The sequence below is a fragment of the Phodopus roborovskii genome, unplaced genomic scaffold (genome assembly GCF_943737965.1).
Source record: "Phodopus roborovskii unplaced genomic scaffold, PHOROB, whole genome shotgun sequence".
Classification (NCBI taxonomy): Eukaryota; Metazoa; Chordata; class Mammalia; order Rodentia; family Cricetidae; genus Phodopus; species Phodopus roborovskii.
The window spans coordinates 33,598,308-33,613,098 of record NW_026126469.1 but is presented as its reverse complement, the minus strand read 5'-3'; the positions used below and the strand labels follow the sequence as shown (position 1 = coordinate 33,613,098).

The 14,791-nt window shown below is 41.2% G+C and overlaps 1 pseudogene; it reads left to right on the top strand.

Moving 5' to 3' along the window:
• Positions 1 to 14,098: 14,098 nt before the first annotated feature.
• LOC127226858 (prothymosin alpha-like) lies at positions 14,099 to 14,497 on the top strand (annotated as a pseudogene).
• The last annotated feature ends 294 nt before the right edge of the window (positions 14,498 to 14,791 follow it).

The window sequence follows — 14,791 nt, the reverse complement described above, 5'->3', positions numbered from 1 at the left end:
GAGGTAAAGATGTCCTGTGTAGCCCAGAACACTTGGTCTCTTATAGCCAAGAATTTAACCTGTGTTCCTTCCTATTCCACACATTCTAAACTTTGGTAGCCAATGGACACCTTTCCAGGGACCTTGGTGGTTTGCTTGACTTCCATTTTAGAGTCTTCCGTGAGTCCTTCACAACTAAAAGTGACCCATCTGTAATGTTGCACTGTGTGGGTTCCATACACAGCCCTGCTCTTGTGAAATAAAACTCTGGGACAGGAATGCATTATGACATATTATACATATATTTCAATATACTTTATTCTTCTTTAGCCCCCTTTCCCAGTATCTTCCCCACTACCTATACCCCCCCATCACCTGAGAGCCATGACATATCACCTGTGTTCTGTTACCTTCCCTTTTCCCATCCTCCACTCCATAAGATCTATTCATTAACTTTTTATGGTCTCTGTTATACTTTCCTCTCTCTCTCTCTCTCTCTCTCTCTCTCTCTCACTCACTCACACACACACACACACACACACACACACACACCTGCTGACATAAACTAGATCCCACATATAAGGTAAAATGTAGAGCATTTATCTTTCTGAGTCTGGCTTATTTCTCTTAGCATAATGATTTCCAGCTCTATCAATTTTACTTCTGAATAAAATTCCATTGTGTGTATGTAATACAACTATTTATCTGTTCAGCTACCCCATAGACATTTAGGCTGGTTTTGCTTCCTATATGCTATAAATCATCATACTATAAGCATGGATGTGTAACTATCCTTGTGGTATTGTTGACTTAGAGTCCTTTGGCTATCCACCAAAGACTAGTTAGTAGAGCTGGGTCACACGTTAGTTCTATTTTTAGCTTTCTGAGGAACTGGTTTCCAAAGTGGCTGTGCCAGTTTCAATTCCCACCAGCTTCAAACCCTCCATCCTTCATAAGGAGCAGTGGCAACAAGAAGCTGGACAGTCCAGGCAGCCTAAGCTGCTGCGGACATGCCACATCCAGATTCAACAGCTACATCAACAAAGTCGCTCTTGCCCTTAACCTCAGTCTTCCTCATCTGAATCCAGTAGGCTTGACCATGTTTTCTGGGGGCTGAATTCTTGCCACTCGCTCACTTTCCCCAATTATTACCAAAGTTTAGATTGATTAGATTTTTAAAAAACTTAAACATAACCAATCATTTGGAGGCCAACTGAAATTTAAAAAAAAAGAAAAAAAGCTAAGCTCCATGGCTCCATGGGCTCCATGTGCAGAATCTCTTGTTCCAACCAGACTACAAACAGGCAGAGAGGGAAAAGCAAGAAAAATGCATTAAAAATGGGCAGACAGTTAGACAGTTGAAGAGAAGGGCCATAAAGGTCTGAAAGAAAATAAAAGCAGGTAGGTGAACATGAAGATAAACACTTGTAATCTCAGAATTGAAGATACAGAGGCAAGAATACTGTGGACACAAGGCTATATAGCTAAGACAAAATTAACTTTTAAATGCAGGAAAGATAACTATCTTCTTGTGTTCTTCCAATAAACAACTTGAAGAGGATCAGTTATGTATTGGTTTGGTTCCCACCCCCTTTTTAAAAGCCATTATTCTCATAGGAAAAAAAATGTCACATTTCATGGTATTATGGCGTTGTTGTTTACTAAGAAAAAAAAAATGTGAGCACTAGACACTAACTGGACAAGCCATTCTTCAGATCTACAAAGTATTCCTTCTACAAAGTATTCATAAAAGTTTTTATTATATTGGGAATACTTTATTTTCTCTTTCCTGTGGACAATAGTTCATCATTTTCTCTGTATCTTACTGAGTTAACACAAACAGCAACTGTTGGAAATTTTGCTCAGAAATACTCATAAACATAATGACCTCCATATGTACCTCCTTCACAGCTGCCAAAAAACTTAACTGATCTCATTTAATCTTCACAGAAACTCAGTAGGTTGGGGAGATCTAGTGCTCTAATAAAAACACTGAAGCCCAGACACACCACATATCTACCCTAGGACAAAGCTGCTTCTTTTGGTACAGCATACTTCCAATATCGACACCAGGTCTCATTTCCCAACTGCACTCACATATTTCAGTGTGTTAATGCACCTCACATATGTTCAAACTCTTTATTTCACCTTAGTGATTTTTTTTCCTGGTCTGGTTATCTCACTAAACTTTAACTCAGGGCTACAGTTTCAACATATGATTTCCAGGAAGTGTTTAACCTTAGTTTTTCTTCCATTTATTGAAAGTTATATCTGCCCATCCTCCTGATAGATGATGAGACCAGAAGCCAAAATAACAACAACAACAACAATAATAATACAATAGATCCCACACACTCACCCCTTATTGAGGGAATATGCTCCAAGATCCATAGTAGGTGACTAAACCCTTAAATAAATACCTAATCCTATGTATGAGCTCTGAGTTACCACAGTATCTAGTCTGATACCTGAGAAGACACAGTGAATAGTGGGGATGATAGTGTATAACAGTGTAGATACACTGGCTTAAAGGATGAGTCCTGTTTTGGGTAGGTAGAATGAGATGGCATGACACAAAATTTTATTTAACATGCTACTCTGACTGGTACACTATCTAAAACTTAGGAATGGTTTCTTTCTGGAATCTGTTATTGATTTTTTTTAACTATAATTGATCCAGTTAACTAAGACTACAGAAAATAACAGAGCAAGACAGCACCTTTGTAATGGCAACTACTAATCCACATTATAATAGTTCTTATAACAGATAGCATATTCTATCCTTACAACAACTCAGTATGTAGTAAGTTATGACAGTTCTTATTTAGTATCAGGAAAAAAGAATCGAGGCTCAGCAAAGCTGAGAAGTTTTGTTGGGCCCCAGGTCAAGGGACAATGGCATTGGGGTGAAAAGTCGATTCCAGCTGTATTCAAAACCCATTTTTCATGATGGCACATTGTTTTAAGGCTCTGGATTCCCAGTATTCAGTGTGACATTTCTCTTGCCATTGCCACACCTTTGAGCTGTGATATTAATTTTAAAAGAGCCAAAAGAAGATGCTTTTACCCTGCTCGTAATGGAAATCTCTTTTCCCATTAAGGCTCACTCCCCATTCCTCTTAGTTTAGTGGCCTAGAAGAGTGGGCATTATATATTCTGCTGCTGGCAAACAATTTCCCTTACAGGCTTCACCATCCTCTCCCAAGGCATTTGCTCACTCATGCACTTCTCTGAAATCTGTTGGTCTCCTGGATGCATCCCCAAAGCCTTTAATACCTTAAATGCCTAAGATAAAAATCTTCCATTTTGACTGACTCAAGGTGAAATGCACACAACTGTCATCCGCTCCAGCCACTTGTCACCCATCGTCTCCGAGAACTGACTCACTTTCAAGGTGAAGTGTCTGCCCTGTATTTCTCATTTCTGACTTTCTCATACTTACTTCCACCCCACGCTGGTCCCTCAGAGCACCCGATCTTTCTCACTGCCACTCTTTCTTCAACAAACCAAAGTCTCCAAGGCAGCCTCCTGTCTCTCTTGGACTTCTGCTTTGTCTCCTCATCCCTGTTCCCTCTACTACAAATAGGTTCAATCTCCGTAATCTATAAAATCTTTCCACTAGCTCACTAAAGTGCAAACCATATCCTAGATCTCCACGTACTTCTTGTTTGCGTACTTGAAACTTAGATTGAACAAAACCTTAATGTAGAACTTTATAAACACACATCCATATATATTTACACATCCACACATATATACATATTATGACTTACACCAATAATAAGCACATATATTTAAAATATACAACTACAAGTATGAGTTCTACATGTGACGCTATTTAAAGCATTGGAAATAAAGTGATGTGGAGTTCATCTTCACTGCAGCAAACTATTATACAAGTGCAAAGCAACTGCCTTTGAATTCAGACTGGCTCTAAATTCACTCCATTCTGTCCTCCAAAGTATCCTGGCTGCTTTGGCCACCATTGGAAATAATCCATCCTCTGTATTCACTCAAACAAGATAGCATCTTCAGGTTTAGAATACGTGAGAGCCAGGCTTTTTGCCATTTTGTAGAACTATTTCTCTGAATCATGTTTTTATCAGAAGGTATAATTCTGCTTCTGATATAATTCACCTTTTAAAATGTATAAATTTGTGGACACAGTAGAGATGAGTTAAGAGCTCTGGATGCTTCTTCCAGAGGACCTCAGTTCCATCTCCAGTACCCAAATAGTGGCTCACCATCTCGATCTCCGGTTGCAGAAGATCAAACGAAGCCATCTGTCCTCTATGGGGACTAGGTACATCAGTGCATAGAAATACATGAAGGCACAATACCCATACACATAAAAACATCCTGATAGATGCATAAATGTATATAAGTGCAAGAAATTATAGTTAACACTTGTAATCTCAGCAAAAAGAGTCACACCAGTTCAGAGCCAGCCTGGGCTATAGACGAAAGCCCTGTCTCTCTTTCTCAGGACCCCAAGAGGGTGGAGTGGGTAAAAGTAATGTCCCTCTAAGACTGATGACCTGAATTCAGATCCTGGAACCTGCCAGCTAAAAGACAACAACTAATGATGGAAACCATCCTGTGAGTCCTACGTGCAAGCTGTACATGCACACACACATCCACACGCACAAATAAGTCATTCATGTTCAGCCAAACAAAAAAGTATACATTTATGCCAATAAAAATGTGTAGGTGACTGCTACTTTGTATTTAAGCAAGAATTCTTTTCAGGTCAGAGATCTTAATAATAATCTTTGATGAGAATAAAAAGAATATTCAAAATTATTAAAGGTGAGGGTAAACTAGAAAATTCATTTTCTTACTTTCATTAGCCAAATAGGAAAAAATAATAAACATTTTTTCATGAGACAATGATGCTTCTTTGAATGTGCTTTTGTGGATTTATCCATATTTGTTTGTTTACATTAAAAAGCATAAACATCACTAAGAACAGTGTGAGTGGAAACACCTAATGTGAAATATCAGCCCCTTCAGAAAAATGTTAAATATAAAAGATTTAATTTTTATGACTCAACATACAACTCTCCCTTAGTCAATCAACCACCAAGTAAATACCTTACTGCAGGTGTCATGAGAACACAAAGTAGCCAGCTTGCCCACTCTCTGAGACAGGATTCCTCTCCTGCTCTCTCCTACTGATCCTCCTCCAGGGGGCAGTAGAGCTCTGAGGATCAGCCTGGCCTCTGTGACCCTAGCTGGAATCTCCACCCTGTCCCTTCCCATAAAAGAACTAGGACACTGGTTTAACTTGAGTCTTAGTTAATAACAGAACTAAAGAGATTGCTGTACAGACGAAATGAGAAAACCAACAATATGGGACATATTTCATCTATACTCTGTTCTTATTTTCTTTATCAGCATTGTGCTGAATTTCCGCTATACTAGTTTCACTGAGTATAATTTATTGAGCTAATGTATTCTAAAATGTATAATATATGATACATATTAGGCATTTAGGTAAAGACACTAGAAACACAACATATCCCCTATCTCCAGAAATTCAGCCAGGTGGGAGAAATTAGAGAGAGTATAAATAGAATAAAGCCTTCAGATCCATAGAATTACTGAAGTACAAGGGAGAGAGGAAGATATCTCCAGTGTACTTAAAGGAGGGGATCATCTTGTCATTGTGAAGGTAAGCAGGTGGATAAAATTAAGCTGGAAATGAAAATGTCACTTCCCAATGTCATGCTAACCCACTTCCCCACCTTGAGTGACAAAGACAAGTGACCAGAGTTCAGCCACTTGAAGCTCTCTCCTAGTCATGAATTTGGTTTTGGTTTTGTTGTTTGTTTGTTTTGTTTTGTTTTCTGTTCTTTTTATTAATTTTTTATTTAAATTAAAACAATCTTATTTTACATACCAATCCCAGTTCCCTCTCCCTCCCGTCCTTCCATTGTGCCACATCTCCCCACCCCACCCCCATCCACTCCTCAGAGAGCATGAGGCCTCTCCTGGGGGATCATCGAAGTCAGTCACATTATTTGGGATCTGACAGAGGTCCTCCATCCTGTATCTAGACTGAGAGTATCCTTCCAGAGAGAATGTGCTCCAACTCCTTGTTCATGCACAAGGGATAAATACTGACACCACTGCCAGAGGCCCCATAGACTTCCCAAGACCCCCAACTGACACCTATGTTCACAAGGCCTGGGTTGGTCCTATTCAAGTTCCCCAGCTGTCATTCTGGGGTCCATGAGCTCCCACTTGTTCAGGTCAGCTGCTTCTGTAGGTTTCCCCGTCATGGTTTTGACCCCTTTGCTCATCACTCCTCCCTCTTTCTAATTTGATTCTAGGAGTTCGGTTCGTGTTTAGCTGTGGGTGTCTGCTTCTGCTTCCATCAGCTACTGGATGAAGGCTCTAGATGGTACTTAAGGTAGTCATCAATATCATTATAAGGGAAGGGCTTAAGGGAATCCCTGAAGAGTCCTGCACAGTGATGCTTAGTGTGTAGAGAGCAGTTCTGAGGGCAGGAGGAAGGGTTGCCAAGGCTGAGGCTGCCTCCAGGGGGCAGCACTGCACCCCCCCAGCTGATTATCATCTCTCTGACTCCCCCATTCTCTAAACCCCTGGCTAATATTTAAGAACCCCTTAGATGGCTGTTCAGCTAGTTATTTTTCTATAGCTTTGAGGTTTTCTATTTACAACTAAAACATCACCAGACCTTGTGAGCCGCAAAGTGAAACTTCCCAATGCCATAGGGATTGTGCCTCTAAGTTTCCAATTGACCTCTGACTGTTGCTTGTTTTTATGCTATGACACTATTTTCTTGCCTTTTCTCAGTATAAAGAGTGTCTTGATTGTGACACTTTATTCTTGCAAAATACATGTCAAGAAAAGCATTGTCTAAATTTTAATTTACCAAAAGAATCAATTGTTCCCACTTCCTTCATGACTCATTCCTTACAAACAGGACTCCCTTCTTTTCATTTTTATGATACACAGTGTAGAAGAAGAAAAATCCTCTCTGGGGAGAACAATGCAAGGAAATAGAGAAATAAGGGCTCATTTTCCAGTTTCCCACATGAGTCCACGACCCAGTGCTATCCTTGTTTTCTGCTTAGTACTAAGTTGATTAAATTTACCTTCTTGTAGGGCCAAACGTTATATATTAGGTATTCAGTGTGGCAGCCTCAGACACAGACACAGCCTGAGGGTTAATTCACTGTCATCCCTGGAGGATGAACAGTGAAAGCCTGAGTTGACTATGCCCACCCTCTAAGAAGCCATCTGGAACCCTTCAGGCCCCCAGGAAGGGAAGCCACACTGAAAATCACCTATGTGAACATAGTGAGAATGGAGAAGGAAAACAATAATAATAACTTGCCCTCCCAATTTAGGCCGTAGGGAACATAGGCAACGAAAGCTAGACCTTGGCACTTTCACATCCCCAAATGTCTCCCTGCCACCCCTTATCACTTCCCAGCTGTCTCCAGATTTTATTTTGCATCCACATTAGCCATGAGATCACAGTTAATCCTTGAAGAATGTGCCTCTCCATAGACAGAAACCTGACTCCTGAGAACAAGAAAGGAAAAAAAAAAAAAAAAAAATCAGTAAACCTTGGGAAAACTGCAGTTGTTTTCACATGTACAGAGCGAACTTGTGGAGTGCCTGGACTTTAAAAGTTGTGTTTGTTAGACTGCCAAAGGTTAGTGCTCCCTGGAGGACAGAGCTCCCTCTAAGCCCCTCCCACAGGCTCTGGTTAGCCCGACTGTGGCTGCTCCAAAGGATGGGAATTTCTAAGCTGCCACACAAGTACAAGAAATGTCGCCAAAACAGCCATCAGATGTGAGTCCTGGATAGAAAATCACCTACTGCAGAAGGTATCATCGGGTGGTAGAAGGGCCACCAAGGGCGATCAGGGGCATGCAGGGTTGATGAAAAAAAGCAGGAAGGAAATCACAAGTTTTCAGAGCAGCAAACTCCTTTGCCCTTTGCCCTCGAAAAAAGAAAATCCGCAGAAGTGTAGTTTCCCTCTCTGCGAGAGGGCTTTCTTTGACCTAGGCTTAGGCTAGAAATCAGTACTGATAAGTTGCCCAGTGTACCCACGGCCAAATATTTTTCATCAATGCTCAAAAGAAACTTGAAAAGGAAGTTTTACTTTTGTTTCCTTCTTATTTATGATGTGCCAGCATTTCCCAGAGAGAGTATATCATAACTGCAGGGACTGTAAGGATCCAGAGCCCAAGGGAATAAAACAGCCACCACTATCATGAGAGGTCCGTTTCTGCAGAGCTCTTCCCTTCGCCGTTTTCCACACTCCCTCTTGGAGTTCTCCCATCTCATTCATCAAACAGGAAAGTGATTTCACAAGCATCCATCCAATGTGTAAAAAGGAACACAGCTATTCTCATCCACCGTCAGAGATACAAAGGACAGACACGGGGCGGGTGGGAGGGGTTGGGGTGGGTGGTGACTGGACAAAAATGCTCTCTGGCTGTGGGCATTGACTGCTCCTACAAAACACAGGGTTCGAATCCCAGCACACACCTGGCGGCTAAGGGCTGGAGGCTATACCTCCAGTTCTAAGGGATCTGACTCCATCTTCTGTACTCTTTATTTACTACATACACAGTTACTAAGTACACAGACACACAAGCAGGCAAAACATGCATGCACATAAAATTAAATATTAAATATGCAAAGGAAGCCAAGTGCATCACACTGAAATCTCCATGACATACTTTGCAGGGCTTCTGGTTCAACTGGACATCGCAGTTCTTTCATGAATCTCATCAAATCCCATTGTGAGATATATTGGAGGTGGCACTGTATAAAATACTAGAAGTTTCCCCAGACATGCCTTTGTTTATTCAAAAATCAACAACAACAAACAAAATGCAAAGGTGCTCACTATACCAGCTCTCTTACTCTAAACAGAAACCTCCTCGGCGTTTATGAGGAGAAAGTCTTGCCTTGCCTTGCTAGAAACCACATCTTCCAGAGTCTTTCTTCTCCACTTAGAAAAGCATGCTGTCCTTCTTGAGGTTAGCCCAGCCTGAGAGCACTTCAGAACCTCATTAAATATGTCTCTCCTTCTCATGCCTGTGACCCTGTCATCACCAGCCCTACTGTTGGTCTGGACGGCAGCACATCATCTCCAGATGTCTCCCCTGGACCTTGCTGTGACATCTTCCTTAGGTGGGTCTTGTGGAAAGCCCTACTGATTCATTTTCTGCCAGTTTCCCAGTACATTTCCACAATGATCTGAAACTATTTATAACCGCTTCACTTCCTGGAATGTTTTTGCTGCGCCAAGGAAACTTCTAAAGTTTAAGGACGTCACATTAGAACTGGCTGTTTTGGCTCTGCTCCTACTTTCTTTTTAAATTCTTGAAGGGGGAAAAAATGTTTCCAAAACTGATTTTTAAACTGTCTCTATTAAATTGCCTTTCATTTATTTATTTATTTATTTATGGGTAAAACTGTGCCTCCTCAGCAAAACTCTTAACTTTTAGAGGACAGAAACTATGCCAGCTATGTGATGGTTTGCATAGTCATTCCTTGCTTCCCATTGGGCTCCTGCCTCCTGAGTCCTACCCTCAGCACCCCACACACGGTGGACGTACAGTAGTGTGTAGATACAGGAATCAAATAGGCATTTCAGCATCAATGTCTGTGTTTTGGGTAGCCAATGTTTTTAGCTCTACAGAAAAAAAATGAAAATGTAAATATTAAAGTTTGGCCTATGAAATACAAATTGACTTCCTCACCTATTTGACCTGTAGGGCTGGGTAAGGTACATTTTTCCCTTGCTAGAACACAGGATAATATCGCTCTAATTTGTCATTGAACTATTACACATATCAATCCATCCCCTGCTCCCCTTAGTCTTATATTTGCATCTTCCCCAGATGTGAGCAATATGTCCAGATGTTTGACATTGCACCACAACACTCTCACCTACAAATGAGTTAGAACTAAACCTCATTCTGGGATGTAAGCTGATCATGGAAGAGGTTGAACATGCCTGTAACTGCATTCTGCTTTTTTCTTTATGTATAGCTGCTTTTTGCTCTCTGTCATTACTTCTCATGGTAGTGTTTATGGTGCAGAGAGTTATAAATATTGTCTTTTTTTATACATTTGTGGATTTTGAATTTTTAGAGCTAGGCAAATGGCTTAGAGGATAAAAGCACTTGCTGCCAAGCCTGACAATCCCCAAAGCCTACAAGGTAGAAGGAAAGAAAAAAACATCATGAAGTTATCCAGCTGTAGGGCATTTTCTTAATTAGTAATTGATAAGGAAGGTCCTAGCTCATTGTGCCATTTCAGGGCTGGTGAACCTGGGTTCTATAAGAAAGCCAGCTGAGCAAGACATGGAGAGCAAACCACTAAGCACACTCCCCCATGGCCTCTGCATCAACTCCTGCCTCTAGGTACCTGCCCTGCTTGAGTTCCTGCCTTGACTTCCCTCAGTGATGGATTATTATCTGGAAGTATAAGATGAAATAAATACTTTGCTCCCCAAGTTGCCTTGGACATGGCAAGCAAGTGAAACCCTAACTAAGACACCAATACAGGAATATGACCAGAGATTATACAACTGTCTACATGCATGTACATATGCATACATCTATATTTAGACTTTCAGATGCAGTAAAGTGCATGTATCCAAACCTAAACCCAGTCTCTGTGATTTAAGAATAGTAGGAAGTACACTGCTTAGGGAAATAAAATAAATATCTGTTGAGCACTTGCTACCTAACAATATGTTCCTTCAATTACCCTGTGATTGCTCCTGTTTTATAAATGAAGAAACTACTACAGAGGTGGTGTTTTCTCCAGCTCTGTGATGAGGTACTGAAAGGGCCATCACCTGACTACAAAGCCAGGACTCTTCCCAGGGCTCCAGACTTACAACAGACAGAACTGAGGCTCAGAGCTGAGGCAACTGCCATTGGAACTCACAGCCAAGGCTTACATAAGGTTCTGACTGTAGCATACTTGGGTATGACTATTTGTGAGAGCTTTTCTTGGAAAAGCAAAATCCAGTCTCCCATAAGTACACTACCAATGTTTTTGTCACAGCTAACACACAAAGTATGTTATAGAAACCCAAAGGTTTTTTATAATTCACCCTTTAGTATTTATAGTGTTATTGATATACATATCAATTTTATTTTATTTTATTAAATAATGGGTTTGTTATTACATACATATGTGTGTAATATATATGTGTGTGTTGTATATATGTATATGTATATATTATATATATGTATATTACATATATTACATACATATGTGTGTACTATATGTGTGTATTATATATATATGTATTATGTGTACATATATATACATATATACATATATACATATATACATAATGTTACTCATTCACCTCCTATTAGCCTCTCCTGCCCGTCTTACAGGTTCCCCTTCTCTCCTCAAACAGCCCTCCATCACTTTCCAAGTCATTTATAATTCTCTAGACTTATAAAAGACTTGAAAGGAGAAAAAAATATGGCATTTGTCTTCTTGTGTGCTTGCTCGAGATAATCTCCAGTTGTATCCATCTTTCTGAAAATGATACATCTTCTTAATGGTTGACCGATACTCCATCATATATTTGTATAATCAATACTCTGTAATATAGTTTGTATATATAAAGAAAAATAAACTGAAATGTCTTTTTTTTTTTAAGAGAGAAAGCCAGAGATGTTGCTACTGCCATTCAGTCTGGGTATCTTAGTCACATCAGAAACGCCGAGTATTCTTTCCTGCTATGGACTATCAATGCTAAGTTTCCCCAGCCCTTTTAGGGCTGCCAGAAGGTTTAAAATCAAGGCCAAGACTGTGAAAGAATCAGGCAAACCAAGAGGAGTTTGCCACTATCCAGATCACCTCACTAAGCCATTCATTTCACTGCTGAAGAGCCCAAAGTTCACAGAAAAAAACACGTAGACAAGCAGTTATTGACCCAAGTCACATCTACAATGGGGATGGGAATAAGACTTATTCGTGGTGACAAACACCTGGTAGGAATATAGGAATAGTAAAGGAGAAAAAAGATTTATTTGGGGTTCCTTTCATATTCAGAGGATTCCATCCTTAACTGAATGGCTCATTACTGGGGGCCCGGGGAGCTGTGGTGAGGCAGGATAGCATGGCAAGTTGAGTGTGGCAGAGCAAAGTTGCTTGCCTTGGAACAACCAGGAAGGAGAGAGCTTGAAGTGAGTCTGAACTAACAGGCTTTCTCTTCCCTCTGCGGAATTTTGCAGTTGGCCCCTCAGCTTTGTGGACAGTGCTATCTGCATTCAGGGTAGGTCTACCCCTCAGTTATGGCCAGTCATCTCTGGAATTGTCCTAATGGGCATTCCTAGAAGTGTGCTTCAGTCATCTCCTAGGTGTCTCTCGATCCCATCATGGTGCTAGGAAAGAGAAATTATCACAGATGCCGTGTCTCACTGAGCTTCTATACAGAGCATCTAGCTTGTGGATATGCTGCAACTTCACAAACCTAATGAGTGGTTTACTTGCTCACCGTTGCTGCTGACTGTTAACGTTTGTAGGAGCCAGGTTCATGTATCTCTGTACTTTTGGTACTTACAAAGTCTCTGATTCAGAAAATACGTCATGATGTGTGTTTTGGGGTCTTGTTGTTTTCATTCTTTAGAGGACTAGGTGGTGTTATTAGAAGAATTGATGTATTTATTCAAATTGTATAAAACAAGAGGAACCATTTTATAGCATAGGTCAATAACGAACATGTTCTCATATGTTGCTTTTATTTTGTGTAATGAATCTGTACTAAGTTACAGCTAAAATGAAAGGCACTCTTAAGAGAACACTTATCAAGGACTTGTGTTCTTTTAGCTAGAGGAATGCTGGTGGGGAGGCATTGATCCTGCCCAGGATTAATCAGTACCACAGCTGTGCTGAGTGCCAGAGTTTCAGCCAATAAACAAAATGAGAGCACCCTTTCCCCTCCCTTACTGTCCTTCACATTTTGTTTTAAAGTTTGTTATGGAGGAGTTTGAATGGTTAAGAGCACTTGCTGTTCTTGCATAGGACCCAGGTTCAAGTCCTATCACCTACACGGTGATTCACTGTCTGTAACCCCAGATCCAGAGGGGTCTAATACCCTCTTTTAGGGTCTGAGGGCACTAGGTATGCATGTGGCGTGCAGGCATGAATGTATGTAAGATATGCATACATGTTCTTAAAAAATTATTCAAAAAAGAAAAATAAGGTAAAACCATGAAGAAATTCTGATCTTTTGATCTGTTTTATTACTTCTTCCTTCATGTTCCTTCTCCTTCTTCTTCCTTTTCTTTCTTCTTCTTTCTTCTCCCTTCTCCTCCTTCTTTTGGTGAGACAGGGTTTCTCTGTGTAACCTTTACTGCCATGACATTCTCTCTGGAGATCAGGCTGGCCTCAAACTCAGAGATGCCTCTGCCTCTGCCTCTGCCTCCGCCTCCACCTCCGCCTCTCTGCCTCTCTGCCTCTCTGCCTCTCTGCCTCTCTGCCTCTCTGCCTCTCTGCCTCTCTGCGCCTCTGCCTCTGCCTCTGCCTCACAAGTGCTGGGATTAAACGAGTGCACCACCACACCTAGCCTGCTTTCTTACTTCTTATGATATGTATGTATGTATTATGTATGTATAATGTTCACAAAGACTGATGTGTTGAAAACTTGCTCTTCAATACAATTGTATTCAGAGGTAAATGGATCATGGGGTGTGTAACCTCATCAGTGGGTTAATCGATTGATAGGTTCATAGCTGAACAGATGGTTATGAGGTTAGGACTAGTTGGAGGAGGTAAGTCACAGGGAGTGTGTCCTCGTCTCCTGGTATAAACAAAGACATTTAAAATGAAAATTAAGCTAAACAAGAAGAGTAAGTTTCCCTAGGGCCTAGGTATTGTTTGAGGTCTTCTGGGGCCTCCATGACCAACAACTCATAAGAGGTACACTAGGCCCCCACTGGCTGCTCTGGAAAGCCATGTTTGCATTTCATTGTTCCCGGGTCCTGCTCTGCGCTCACTGCAGCCACCTTAGCCACCCGCCTCCACCTCAGCAGCAGACTCTGGCAGCTTTCTCTCCTCCCTTGTTGCAGCGGATCACCGGCTTGCCCCACCATGTCAGACGCGGCCGTGGACACCAACTCCGAGATCACTACCAAGGACTTGAAGGAAGAAAGAAGTTGTGGAGGAAGCAAAGAATGGAAGAGACGCACCTGCCAATGGGAATGCTAATGAGGAAAATGGGGAGCAGGAGTCTGACAATGAGGTAGATGAAGAAGAGGAAGAAGGTGGGGAGGAAGAGGAGGAGGAAGGTGAAGGTGAAGAAGAGGATGGAGATGAAGATGAGGAAGCTGAGGCTCCTACGGGCAAGTGGGTAGCTGAAGATGATGAGGATGATGACGTTGACACCAAGAAGCAGAAGACTGATGACGATGACTAGACAGCAGAAAGGGAAAGCTAAACTTAAGGCCACCATGACCTATTCGCCCTCCACTTCCTGTCTCAGAATTTAAACATGAGGGGCAAGGCCCGCCCGCACATAGCGTGCAGTGACACCCACAGATGGCATGCGCTCTCCACCACCCCACCAAAACCACAACATGAATTTGCAACAGGGGAGGAAAGAAAACCAAAACTTCTAAGGCCCTGTTTTTTTTTTTTTTTTCCTTAAAAATACTTCAAAAGGAAAATTTGTTTGCATTTTATTTACATTTTATATATTTGTACCTAGTGTTAGGGAGTCAGCCATTTTTAATGGTAACAGGTGACCAAACCAGCCTTTAGATCGATCTCTGTCCTACTTACT